The following is a 14,118-nucleotide window of genomic DNA, read 5'->3' as shown; positions in this document are numbered from 1 at the left end:
GGAAGGAGCCCTTTGGTGGACATCCTGTCAACCTTCCAGAGTCCTGAGAAAATAGCTAGCATTTGGGTTAAGGGTGAGTGGCCTGGGATGACAGAAACCATCCCATTTGAGATCCTTAATTATGTGGGTCCATGGTGTGGTCGGCAGGAGAAAGAATCCAGAAGACGCCCACCTCTTCATCCCAGGAACCGTGACATGTGACCTTAGAGGCTGCAGGGTGCTGTAGGAGTGATGACGTTAAGGATCTTGAGGCAGAGAATGTCTGGGGCTATGAGGGGCCCAGGGTGAGTCCATGGTCAGTAAGGGGTGAGGGGTAGGCAGGGGCAGCTGTGGCAGAGACTGGGGTGTCAGCCAGGCAGGAGGAGCTGCTGGCTCTGGGGACAGAGTGGGGACCCCCGACTGAGGGGCATGGGGGTCTCTTGGAGTCAGAGAGGCACTGGTGGGGTCTCCCAGAGATTCCAGAGGGAACCAGCCTATGGGCATCATATTTTTCTCTTGGGGAGGCTGTGTCAGACTCCTGACCTACAGAATTTTAAGCTGATACACTGTGTTGTTTAAAACTGCTGAGTTTGTGGCAGTTGCCGCAGCAGCAGGAGGGACCGACACCAGTGCATGTTCTCAAGGGCCTCACCAGCAACTGAAGTTTGGTTGTTAGAGCTTTATTTCCATTTTTCTTGAAGACTCTTATTCCAGATATTCTAAGAAAGAGAAAATTGCACAGAGAGGTGACAGCACACACACCCCTGGCACCACACCTTGTCCTAGTGGACGGCACAACTCCGCCCTGGGGGCTTTGCAGCTCTGCTCATGAGCATACCTCTTAGAGGCTCTTTGTCTCAGGACAGTTGGGTGCAGTCAACTGTGTAATCCAGAACCCAGCGTATTTCTCTAGGAAAAATGTTCAGTTCTTTCCAAAGTGCCGTGAGGACGTCAGTGATGGGGTGAGTAACAGGTGCCGCAGCAGCTGCTCCTGACTCACAGCTCTTCTTCTTTTGAATACGTTTTCTGTGGGGAAACCAAGGGCTTTCAGAAGCACTTTGCTCAGAAATATTCAAGGAATGTTCTTTCTTTTTTCTTATTACAGCCACAGTTTTAGTGTTTCCAAGCTGAGTTAAGAGGCCTGAAGTAGAACCAGGGAAGTAGCAAGTCAAGGTATCTAAAAAAAAAAAGACATCACTAACTCCTTGCAGTTGGTTTGAAATAGGGTTCAGTTTTCTGCGGGTGTCTTTCTGAGATGAATTACTCTGTTTTGTTTTTTCATTTTTCTCTTGAGGATATATTCTGTATTCTTTTTTAAATTAAATTATAGCTGTGTACATTAATGCATTTATGGGGTACGATGTGTCTGAGATGAATTGTTGATCCCTTTTACAAACCTAGGCTGACACAGGTACTCAGAGATGGTGATCAACTGAATAAATATCATGCCAGGCCAGGGGTGATGGACACCATCCTTGACCCCGACTTGGCAGCTTTGCTGGCAGTGCTGTTTCCTGGCTTGTTTCTGCCCCAGGGCAAGAGCTGCGCTGCCCAGGACTGAGGGGGGACATCAGCCTTGCAGCTCGTGCACTTGGTAAGTGTTTGTTGAGCCACTTGTGCAGAGCCTTGTGAGCAAACTCCAGACCTGTGCTTATGGGAGAGCATCTCCTGGACAGATGTGAAATGCATCGTCCGCTGTGGAGATGATAGGAGGCTGGGCTGGAATCTCCATTGCGGTACCCACAGCTGCCCTAGGTTTTGAGCACTAAGAATTCCATTCTTGATTTTCAGTCACTTTTTTCTTTTTCTTTTTCTATTTTTTTGGCCGGGGCTGGGTTTGAACCTGCTACCTCTAGCATATGGGGCCGGCACCCTACCCCTTTGACACTTTGAGCCACAGGCGCCACCTTCAGTCACTTTTTTCACCTCCTAAAAAGTTTGACCAACTGATTAAGCCATTTCTTCGGGGTGATGCCTGCAGAGTTTCCTATTTACTGCTCAAGTACAAGACCTCACTCTGCTCTTCCGGGTGAAGCACGAGGCTTTTCTCGTCAGGGTTTTGTAACAACAGGTGCTGTCTTTTCACAACGTGTTTGACCTGTGGGAAGAAAGTCCACCAAGGGCTATATGGTTGAATGGTGGCAACAGGCATACTTAATATTAAGAAAAGATGGTCACCTCCAAGAAACAGGAGCTCCTGATGTCATCAAGGGTTCCCTAAGTGTAACCCATCAGCTGGGGTTCAGGTAGCAAGTACCTCCCATAAGCCCCAGTGTGAGCTGCCCTCCACATCTTGAGGTAGACACTAGCAGCCAAACCTCTAACTGGGGTAAATTTCTGCCTTCTTGTAGGTAGAAATGAGAGCCTGGTCCATGTGCCTTTTCTTGCTGTTTTTCAACTCGAGGTGGAGAGGGGAGTATCGCACTCTCAGGCTGTGCCTAGGACCACTGGGGCCTGGCTCCCTGTGGGCAGCACATCTCTGCAGCCCACGCTGTCCAGGTCCTGGGAGGCAAGGCTGTGGGCCTCGTGCCTTAATGTTGCCCCACTCCTCCCACCTGCCTTCCCAGAGGGCGGTGAGGGTGCCGTGGAGGTCAGCAGGACCCACTCTGCTGCGGCCTGGCGGGCCTGGAGGGCCTGGAAATGAAGGCCTGCTTCATCCCGGATGCTGATTTGTCTTAGACCTCACTGGAAAGCTCTGTCCTTCCTGAGTCCTGAGCTAGTCTCCCACGGCTGATGGAATGAACCAGCTTAAGTTGGGTGTGTTGAGGCAACAGAAACCAGGCTTGAGACCAGGCATCGGCAGGGCAGTTTCCTCTGAGGCTGGGAGGGAAGGTCTGCTGCAGCCTCTGTCTGCGTGCAGATGCCCCCCACATGCTGCCTCACTCACGCAGCTCTTCCCCATGTGTGTCCCTTCCTCCTTGGTGCTGGCTGCTAGACTGAGGGCTGTCTCTCATGTGCTATGATCTCAGCTCCACCCCTAAACCTGCAGAGACCCTATTTCCAAATATGGTCACATGATGAGGTTCTGGATGGACATGAATTTGGGCGGCACCATTTGACCCATGATTGACCAATCAAAAGAGTTTCTCACAAGTGTGTTTTCTGATACCCTATTTGTTCACAGCACCCAGGGAGTATGAAGGAAGCAGAAAATGGTGTTTCTGAAAAGATAAGGTATGGGAGCTCATGCAGAGCCCTGGAGGATCACCACAGCCTGTGGGTGTGGACCCAAGTGTGGGCACGGATCCGAGTGTGAACACAGACCGGAGTGTGGGCGTGGACCCAGGACACAGTTCTAGACCAGCACCTAGCACTGGTGACAATCAGGGATTGTGGAAACTATAGCATTGTTGGGGACTGACCTTGCACCAGGACCAGGTGGAGGCTGGGCAGACAGTAGCGATAGTCCCTATTCCCAGACAGGTGGCTGCACTGGCCAGTGGGGTCCTCAGGACCCAGGAGATCCTGGAGCTGCTCCTTCCTGGCGGCATCTCAAGGTCCTGCTAATCCTCAGGGCTGCTGAGAGGCATCTGGAAGAATGAGAATCACCTGCTTTTGGTTTAGGAAAATCCATCCCACAGTTTTCACATCTTTCCACAAACAGGATTTTAAATCCCTTTATCTGGAGACAAACATAAAGTGTATGCAGCAGGCAGTTGGAGCTGACATTCTCCCCAGCTGTTAAGAGACACATGCAAAAAAAAAAAAAAAAAAAAAGCTGTGACATGTGGCTATGTTGAGGTTTTGTAGCAGAGTATCTTTTTCCTGGGCTGTTTTCTGAGGACCCACGTCTCGGGATATCCTGTCTCCTCACTGCCCAGTTGCTTTAGCCTGCAGTCCCAACCTTTCACCTCTTGGCAAAACAAAAAAGTGACCACATCGATTGCAGCCACATAATTGGGTGCGGTGCCATTACGTGGCTCAGAATGAACAACGGCCTGGGCAGCTGCATCCTCACGGCAGCTTCTAGCACCAACCCCCCTGGGCACTGCGGTGTGGAGGGGCTGTGTGAGAGGGACTGGCTGGGCTCATGCCACCTCTCCCCTCCTGTTCTTCCCTAACCACTTATATTCTGGGCATTCAGGCTTTAATTTTTTAAAAGGCGAATAATGTTGGCTGGGCTTGGTGGATCATACCTGTAATCCTAGCACTCTGGGAGGCCAGGATGGGTGGATTGCTTGAGCTCAGGAGTTCGAGAACAGACCAAGCAAGAGCAAGACCCCATCTCTACTAAAAATAGAAAAACTGAGGCAAGAGGATTGCTTGAGCCCAAGAGGTTCAGGTTGCTGTGAGGTATGATGCCACAGCACTCTACCCAGGGCACAGAATGAGACTCTGTATTTTAAAAAATAAAAAGTAAATAACACCAAGTAAATGTTCTAATTAACACTGTGAATGTTTTCTCTGAAACTGTCCAGTCCTGTTTGCCTGGTTTTCCCAAGAATGCTAATGAAATGGGCCAGTTTTAAAAAGAGAAGTTTAGGAAGAGGTGTTGTTTCCAGACTGGTTAAACCCTTTCCCAAATGAGCTGAGACCCCTTGAATACAGTCAAGTGCCAAACAATGACCTTTCGTTCGAGGATCATCTGCACATGTAACAGTGGTGCCTTAAGATCACACTGAAGCCAAAAATTCCTCTTGCTTAGTGACATGGTGGCCATTGTGTGTACATCACTCCTGTGTGTGGGGTGATGCTAGTGTGACAAACCCACAGCTGCCAGTCACGTAAAGTGCAGCACACTCAGTTACGTGCGGCCCGCAGGACCTGCAGATGATTGTAAATAGCTGTTATTGACGTATGTATTTACTCTTTACCTGTCACTTTAGATGGCCCTCCTTCTACTCATAAAGAAAAAGTTAACTGTCAAACAGTCTCAGTCAGGTCCTCAGGTCTGCAGAGAAGGACTGTCGTCACAGGAGCATCGCACTCTCCTGGAGTGTCTCCCCCATGACCTCCCAATGGGACCAGATGTGAAGGTGGAGACAGGGACCCTTACCTGTGTGGGCCTAGGCTGACATGTCTTAGTTTTTACTGAAGAAGTTTAAAAAGTATTAAAAAATTTTCAAAATAGAAAAAACTTGTAGAATGAGGATATAAAGAAATAAAATATTTTTGTACAACTGTACATTGTGTTCGTGTTTTAAGGTAAGTTATTTTCCAAAGAGTTATTAAAATGAGAGTTTATCATCTAAAGAAGTTATAGTAAGCTGAGGTTAATTTATTGTTGAAGAAGGACAATTGTATTTTATAGATTCAGTGTGCTCTGAGTGTGCCATGCTGATAAAGTCCACAGCAGAGCACAGGCCTTCGAAGTCACGCACCACCAGCCCACTCAGAGCAACTTCCAGTCCCATCAGTTCCTCTCATGGTAGGCGCCCTACACAGATGCACCATTATTTATCTTTTACATCATATTTTTACTATACCTCTTCCTTTTTTAGACATGTTTAGATACACAGATACTTGCCATTGTGTGACAACTGGGATGAAGGGCCTCTGTGAGGTTCACATGCAGAAGCAACCCACTAACAGGGGCAGTTCTCTGTCTCCATCCATGAATGATGACGTGTGCCTGCATCCCTTTTTCTTCCTGCTGAGTGTGCCCTGCGTCACACTCAGGGCACCACTCACAGCCTCTCCTAGAGCCGCCTTGCTCTGTGTAGCAGTTGCTGGCCTGTGCTTGTGTAACCCGTGGTTAGAAGGTGGCTGCAGAGAGTGGCGTGGTGCAGCTCAGAGGCACGAGGGCCCCTGGGTTGAGGGCCCCCATGTGATAGGGAAGCTGAGGCTATGTCTGTCTTTTCAGCTGAGGTGTGGCAGCCTCCCTGTGCCAGCGATGACCTGCCCGGCGACAAGCTCTCCATCAGGGCATTAGAGGAAATTCTTCCTGCCTCTCCAAGTCCAGGTCTTTCCACAGGCATGCATGTTGTTGGCTTAGTAGCTAAGAAAAGTTTGAGAATGGAAATGTGAAAAAAGCTATTCCCTGAGGCTTGTGAAGGGCAGGACAAGAGCTGGCAGCCACTTCACTAAACATCAGCCAAGGGTCAGGGTCCTGACCGCCAGGGAGGTGGATGTTGGGAACACCAACAGCCCATCACCAGGCCTGATATTCTATGTCTGGGACTGGGTTGCCAGCAGCCACACAGCTGGCACCATGGTCCCCGTGGTTTTGTCACGGTTGTGACCTTGAGGGAAGCAATGAGTAGCAGCTTCTCTCGCAAGGTGAAGCCTTCCTGCTCCCTCTGGTCGCTGCACTGCCCCAGCCTGCTAGTCCCATCCTTGTTGGTGGGTGCAAATGTACTGCCTCTGCCTTTTGACGCCCACTCCCACGTCAGCCTAGGCCTACACAGCGTCAGGATCACTGTCTCCACCTCCACATCTGGTCCCACTGGGAGGTCATCGGGGGAAAACACTCAGGGAAGACACTCTAGACCCCACAAAACACTTGGTCTAGAAGCTGCCTCCTAGTGCTGGGACAATGGGCAAGGGGCCCACACCTTGTGCTTGAGAGATGAGCCCCTCGGCTTTTCTGGCCTCTGCTAGGGAGAGGAGTCCCATGGCCTAACTTCCCTCAGGAGGGAGCTGCGGCTTGCTCTCCCCCGCCCCATGTGTTCCTGGCCACTCCTGGCTCTGGGGACCTGAGATGGGATGATGGTTTACTGAGCTGTTTCAGACCCCTGAGGTGATGTGATATGGGTTCAACAAGCTGGGAAGGCTGCTGTCCTCAGTGCACTTGGGGGTGCCAGCAGTGTCCCCCCAAGGAATAGGGAGTGGCATATTTCCATGTTGTTCTTTGGTGGTGCTTACTTGACTTTTCTCTGGCCCTTGCTACAGTGTCTACCTGAGAAAATCGATTCACGCAGGCTTACCCAACCCTCACTGTTGGAGACCTGCAGCTCTAGGAAACAGCAGAGCTGGCCAGGCACACGCACCTTTCTACTCTTCATGGGGTCTTTCTGGGCATTTTGAGCTTTTCACATGGGGTTCAGGATGGTCACTTGTGGTTAGGACCTAACTCTCCAGCAATAGTGACAACAGAATGTACTGTGATAGCAACAGTCATAATTTTGTCTTGCTTTACTGTTTATAAATCGCTTATACATATTTTATCTCACTAGTCTAGTAAAACCAGGTCTTCAAGTTCAGAAAGAACTGTGACAGTAAAGGTATACATAAACACTTTTAAAGGTCTATTTTTAAGAAGGCTGAGTACTGAAATTTTTGGGAAAGTAGAGAAAGAATATATTCATATTTTATGTTTAGAATCATCATTGTAAAAGGATTGTTTTTTTGTTTTTATTGTTTGCTTTAAAGACTTTTTTTCTTTATTTTCTTTTTTTTTGTTGTTGTTTTTTTTTTTTTTTTTTTTTCTCTTTCTTTTTTTTTATTGTTGGGGATTCATTGAGGGTACAACAAGCCAGTTACACTGATTGCAATTGCTAGGCAAAGTCCCTCTTGCAATCATGTCTTGCCCCCATAAAGTGTGACACACACTAAGGCCCCACCCCCCTCCCTCCATCCCTCTTTCTGCACCCCCCCATAACCTTAATTCTCATTTGTTGTTGTTTTTTTATTGTTGGGGATTCATTGAGGGTACAATAAGCCAGGTTACACTGATTGCAATTGTTAGGTAAAGTCCCTCTTGCAATCATGTCTTGCCCCCATAAAGTGTGACACACACCAAGGCCCCACCCTCCTCCCTCCGTCCCTCTTTCTGCTTCCCCCCCCATAACCTTAATTGTCATTAATTGTCCTCATATCAAAATTGAGTACATAGGATTCATGCTTCTCCATTCTTGTGATGCTTTACTAAGAATAATGTCTTCCACTTCCATCCAGGTTTATTGTTTTATGGAGTGAAACAAATTTTAAAAAGGTTATGTTTAAGAAGTTAAATACAGCTCTGGATTATATATCAAATGTTATTCAACTTGGCAGAGTTGGTAGTATGTGGGCATGTATCCAACAAGGTGTAACTCCAGATTACCAACCTTTAAGTTTAAAACAGGTTAAAAATGAATTAAGTTTATAAGTGGCATTAGCTAGGTATCATATTTGTATTATGCAACATTTACTTTCTATTGCTACATTGCTCTTGAAGAGCCTGTTCGTTCATTTTTGATCCTCAACCAGAAATGGCATTCTACAAAAAAGGGTTCCTGGTGTGTCCAAAGCTACGTCTGGAGGCAGTTTCCAGTACACCTGCTGCAGGTGGACAGGTGATGGCTCGTCCCTTGATTTGTAGCATTCAAGCTTTGAGCCCCCTTGAACGTCCCCAGGAGGGAAAAACCCAAACTTTTCTTTGCCATAAAATATAATTTTAGTTTTAAACTCTACATTGATAAAACCACTTCACAGAAAGTTTGAAAAAACTGAACTCAGTCCTGGCATTCCTAATCATTGTTATTTTCTATTTTTCTTGCTTTTCTTTTTAGTGCACTTTTTACAAAGTTGTAATCATAATCTGAGAATGATTTTTGTATCTTGCTTTTTAAAACCTTAACATCTCGTTGTATATAATTTCTACATTGCTACATAGTTTTCAAAACCATAATTTAAAAGGCTGCTTAATACTTCATTGGGCATTCAGTTTATTTTGACAATTCTAACTACTACAAACGACACTGTGACCAACACTGTCACATACCCCTCCCTCATATCATGTTAATTACTAGATCAAAGGCCATAAAAATGGTTTTGTTTGTTGATACAAGTTGCCAAATCTCCCCCTGCCAGTTTAACCAATTTCAGTTCCTCCACTAATATATAAACATTCCTGTTCTATCAAAGACTATCATTAAATTTTTAGAACATAAACAATTATTAATTTTTTATTTTTAATTAATATAGGTACATAGTTGTATATATTTATGGGTACGTGGGATGTTTTGAGACAGGCATAGAGTGTGTAATGAACTAATCAGGGTAAATGAGGTTCCTCAAGCATTTATCAAAAAATATGCGGCACTTTGTGAATTTGTGTGTCATCCTTGCACAGGGCCATGGTCACCTTCTCTGCACCATGACAATTTTAACGTAAGTGCTGCCGAGGAGTGCCCTGGCTTAGTCACACCACCTGACCATAAGCAAGTATGTCATTGCCTCATTAAGATTTACAATTTTTCAGGCAGCACTTGTGGCTAATGGGTGCCGGCCCCATATACTGAGGGTGTCGGGTTTGAAAATGACCCTGGCCAAACTGCAACAACAAAAAAATAGCTGGGTGTTGTGGCGGGCACCTGCAGTCCCAGCTACTCTACTTGGAAGGCTGAGGCAAGAGAATTGTATAAGCCCAAGAGCTGGAGGTTGCTGTGAGCTGTGATGCCACAGCACTCTACCGAGGGTGACAAAATGAAACTCTGTCTCTAAAAAAAAAGAAATTTTACAATTTTTCTTTTTCTTTCTTTTCTTTCCTTCCCCCCCCCTTTCTTCCTTCCTTCCTTTTTTTTTTTCTCAAGGTATCACTCTGTGCCCTGGGTAGAGTGCCGTGGTGTCATAGCTCACAACAACCTCAAACTGATCCTCTTGACTCAGCCAAGTGATCCTCTTGACTCAGCCTCTTGAGTAGCTGGGACAACAGGCACCCACCACAATACCTGGCTAGTTTTTCTATTTTTAGGAGAGACAGGATCTCACTCTTGCTCAATCTAGTCTCCAACTCCTGAGCTCAAGCAATCTACCCTCCTCGGCCTCCCAGAGTGCTGGGACTACAGGCATGAGCTATTGAACTCAGCCTACAATTTTTCTTTAACCTTTATCTACTAGGATGTGAATCGTTTTCTTATCAAGTGATTTTTCTATTGACTTGTTTGATCTTGTCACACAACAAGTAACCCTTTTTCATGTTGTGGTAGCTCCTTTTTGACTCTCCAGGGTTATCAGAACATACTAAGAATGTCAAAGGCCCTTTTATGATTTTCCCCGTGGAAATTGTGCTTATTTTTACTTTAATAGGTTTTACTTTTTTGTTGATCAAAGGCATATTTAATTGCCAAAAAGAGCAGCTGTTATACGTGAGTTGACCTCTGTGCCATTGGATTTGATAAAATTCCAGCCCAAAGTGTAGACCCTTGTTTCAGCTGGTCTGTGCAGTGTGGACAGCTGAGTGGACCCTTGTCTCCCTGTAGTTTGGGGATTCCCATTGCAGCTCCCCACTTCTTGGATAGTAACTCGTGAAATCTGCATGCCATGCCATCCCCCACCTACATTACTCAAGGGTGCAGGTGACTTTCAGCGTTTCCTGGTGTTGAAGGTGTGGGAAAGGGACCTCTGCTCTGCCAGCTCACCCTGTGCCCTGGGCAGGGTGGTGAGAGAGATGAGACTCAGGTGCCAGGAATTCATTTAATTTTACAAAATCACATTAAAACTCAGAACTTTTGGGACCATGGAAATTCCCTCAAGTCATTCTGCTTCCCAAGCTGGATGGATAAACGTTATTGATGATGGCTGAGAATCAGAAGTGTGCAGGGTGTAGGCATTGTGAGTGATCTCTGTGCTCCTCACAGCAATCCTAACAGTTGGAACTTTTTACTCCAGGTTGGAGGCCCTGAGACTCAGTGGTGAAGGAAGTTTTTATTGGTGACACAGCTAGTGGCTACTGTCCAAGTCAACTGTGTCTCATGCTCTTTGGGGACTGTTGGGCCTCATAGGGACGCGGACGCCATTCTCACCCATGCAGCCTTTTGGAATTTCAGTATCTTTTACTTGAAGCCTCCAAGTGGCATTTGTTCTAAGGCTGTGGAGTGGTTCAGACAAGTTACCTACAGATTTATTTTCTTCTTTTGCTTTTTCTGTAATTAAAAGATTTTTAACAATACCATGTATCAAAAAAAAAAAAACAACACAGTAAGTGCTTTAAACATTTTTTATGAAGCAGCTGATTTGCTTATAAAAGTGACTATGGCTGCCAGGCTTAGGGCAGAAAAAATGTCTTTTTCCCTCAGACGTTTCCTCTTCCAGCCAGTGGCTAACCAAGCAAGCCACTAGTGGTGAGAAGGGATGGGATTACGGATCATTTCCACGTGTCACAGCCAGCTCTCGACAGCACAGGAGGCCGTGGGGCCTGGGGAATCTCTTGGATTTTGTGATAGTCACATGGGGCTGGCCCACAGCTACTCATATGTCTGGTTTCTGTACCCTAGACCTGCAGAAACCCAGTTCCTGGGCCTACTACACCCCATCTCCCTGTGTTTGAGACACGCTGACAGGCAGCCTCACAAGTGTCCACAGCTGGAACCTACCAGGCCAGAGAGGAAGAGGGCTGTGGCAAGGAGTGGAGATGTTGGCACAGGGACATCAGGTGGGAGCGCCAGGCAGAGGTGGCTTTCGGGCCAGGATGTCAAGGATGCAGGTTGGCCAGGCCGGGTAGTCCTAGGGGTGGTCTGCATCCTGGGCTGTGTTGCATGGACCTGCCTCTTGTGCAGGCTTCAGATGGGTCAGTTTAGGGCCAACTCGTCATTTTAATGAAAATTCTCTGCCTGCTCTAGACCTGGTTGGAACAGCTGATAAATGCATTTGGCAAAGATGCCAAAATTGCAATGGATGGAACAGAGGCTGGAGAAGGGCCACCTTTAAAATGTGTGTATTGTTCACTTCTTTCCTGTAAGTCACCCATGGCCAGGCTGTGGCCTGAACAGAGTGACTTTGGAGAGGAGAGTAGGGCTAGTCCTGCCTCTGCCTGTAGTAGCTGTGCAAACTTGGCCCCATTTTCCTTATCTGTGACGGGGGTATTAAAAAATCTCCCTGATAAGGTGTTGTGAGTATTAAAAAAGATAATGTGTGCAAAGTGCCCTCCAGCTGCCCCCAGCACCTGCCCTCCAGGGGCCAGCAAAATCCAACTCCAGCAAGAGTTATCTGTTTTCTGAGGACCCTGGGGTCAGATCTGAAAGCAGTTGTGAAGTTGGGCTTCCAGAGTGCCACAGCTGCCCTGAAGGACACTGGCCGGCTGCCATGCTCAGACTGGGGTCAGCTCTGTGTAGGGGAGAGGCACCAGGGGCCTGCTCGTGGGCTGTGCCTCCTGTGCCAGTGCCCGCTGCGTCCCAGGCGTCCCAGCAGCAGTGACTGCCCATGTTGGGCCTCCTCACGTGGTGCCCGCTGACCACTGTGTCACATGGGCCCATCCGGGACACACCCTCAGTTCCTCAACAAAGGGACCCCATTCAGTTACCAAAGGAGCCAAGACCTGTGTCAGCCACCCGGCTCTGGTTGATGTGCTTTAGTGTGACAGCCACCCGGCTCTGGTTGATGTGCTTTAGTGTGACAGCCACCCGGCTCTGGTTGATGTGCTTTAGTGTGTCAGGCACCCGGCTCTGGTTGATGTGCTTTAGTATGACAGCCACCTGGCTCTGGTTGATGTGCTTTAGTGCCAGGTCAAAGCGTGACAGGTGCTCTTGCATATGCTCTCCAAGAAGGCTTCTAAGCAGGACCACAAAGGCATCTTGAAGCCTTTCTGGTACCTCCTAGGCATTCTGGACCCATGGCTGTCCCTGGCATAAAGAACACTCACACACACCCTGCCCCCCAGGTGCCAGGTGGGAAGCTGCACCCTTGGCCTCAGGACCCTGGGGCCTTCTTGGTGGTGTGACAGTGTCCAGGCTCACGCACCAGGAAAGGGGATGTCCCTCAACAGATGCTGAGCTGTGCGTGTGGCCACTGTGGGCCAGATAGGCCAGGCTCTCCACATCCTGCCCCCATAATCTCGTACAATCTTAGTCCACTGTACTAGCCCACTTCCGAATGAGAGATGTGCCCCCTCAAGGCCCTGATGCGTCCGCAAGACATGCAGAGCTGAGGAAAAAACTTCAGAACTTTCATTTCTTTGGATCAGATCAAGGACAACACACATGGGTGTCAGCTTTATTTTTATTTTATTTGACACCAAAGGTTGATCATGGATGAATCAGTTCAACCTCTCAGCTCCTGCACATCCCAGTTACAGACACAGATCAGACTAGGGCAGCATGTCTGAATTTCTAACCCAGTCTTTCCTCTACCTCCCTGCTGTGCACGCTCCAACCCGCAGGGCATCTGCTCAGAACCCCCAGCCCCTCTTGCTGTGGACACCTGGGCTCTGGGTCCCCGGAGAACCCAAGGTCTCCGTCAACCCTGCCTGGGGCCTTCCCAAGTCAAGACATTCTCTCTATTGTGCTTCCATTTCTCCACTTAAATATGAGTTTGATAAAACCTTTTCCTTTCACACCCCTTGAAATGAACTGAGGATGTATCACATCATTTTAAAAACAGAAAAACATGTACCTGAGTTGAGCCCCATGTCAGGGCTGCAGGTGATGGTCCTCTGGGTGCCATAGGAGCCCTGGGGCCTCTCAGACCCTTTGCAGTTCAGCTCCTTAAAGGGCTGGGGGCCAGGCAGGCCCTCCACCAAGGGGCTGCCAGCCCTCCTGGGCTCTTCCTGGGCAGGTCTTAGTGGTGACATGTGGGATTGATGTGCTGGGCCCGAGCATGGCGTTGGCACCTGTAAGCAGACAGGCCTCCCGCCCAGCATCCCATCTGCCTGCCTTTACTACACTGTGGGCATCTCCCTCCACTGCCTTCTCCAAAGCTCTGCTCTTCCCGGGGAGGCTTTGCTGAAATAGGGCTGGCGCCTTTGGTGTCTTCCTGCAGGGCCAGGACACTCGGCAGGCCTGACCCCATGCCCACTCACGCCACACCTGCCTCAGTGTCCGGTCACCCAGGCCGTGTGCCCAGCGTGTGCTCCCATGAGGGCTGCTCACAGGGTGCCAGTCGGGTGCACTGGCGGCAGTAGCAGAACCTACCGGGCTGTGGGGTTTAACCACCAGTGTCCACATAGCACTCTGAGTTGCTGTGAAGAATGATCTCCATGGCCACAGTCTCAGCTCCCAAGGGCTCTAGCGTCTGGGCAAAGCAGGGTCCTCCCGGGGCTGTGGGGTATCCCCCAGCCAAGTGCACTATGTGGAGCTCCCTTCTGTGGCTTGTGGGAAATTTGTGCAGTACCTGTGGAATGCAGCTTCTCCTCTGCGTGGGAGTCGAGCCCTTGCCCTCCATAGTGGCAGGTGCTGTGTGGGCATGCTGATGGGACCTGCACCCAGCCCCTGTGGCCCTGGCTGCGTTGCAATGTAGACCTGACAGGGAGGCTCCCCAACCTGTTTACGCTTCCACTCGCTC

At 48.5% G+C, this 14,118-nt stretch overlaps 1 non-coding gene across 1 annotated transcript; it reads right to left on the bottom strand.

Annotated features, from left to right (window-relative positions):
* Nucleotides 1-8,929: 8,929 nt before the first annotated feature.
* Nucleotides 8,930-9,033, bottom strand: LOC128586977 (U6 spliceosomal RNA). Its single transcript, XR_008380425.1, has one exon. It is a non-coding gene; the product is annotated as a U6 spliceosomal RNA (small nuclear RNA).
* Between the last annotated feature and the right edge of the window lie 5,085 nt (nt 9,034-14,118).

This window comes from Nycticebus coucang, chromosome 5 (assembly GCF_027406575.1).
Source record: "Nycticebus coucang isolate mNycCou1 chromosome 5, mNycCou1.pri, whole genome shotgun sequence".
Taxonomy (NCBI): Eukaryota; Metazoa; Chordata; class Mammalia; order Primates; family Lorisidae; genus Nycticebus; species Nycticebus coucang.
The sequence above is the reverse complement of the archived record's forward strand: the minus strand, read 5'-3'. Positions and strand labels throughout refer to the sequence as shown.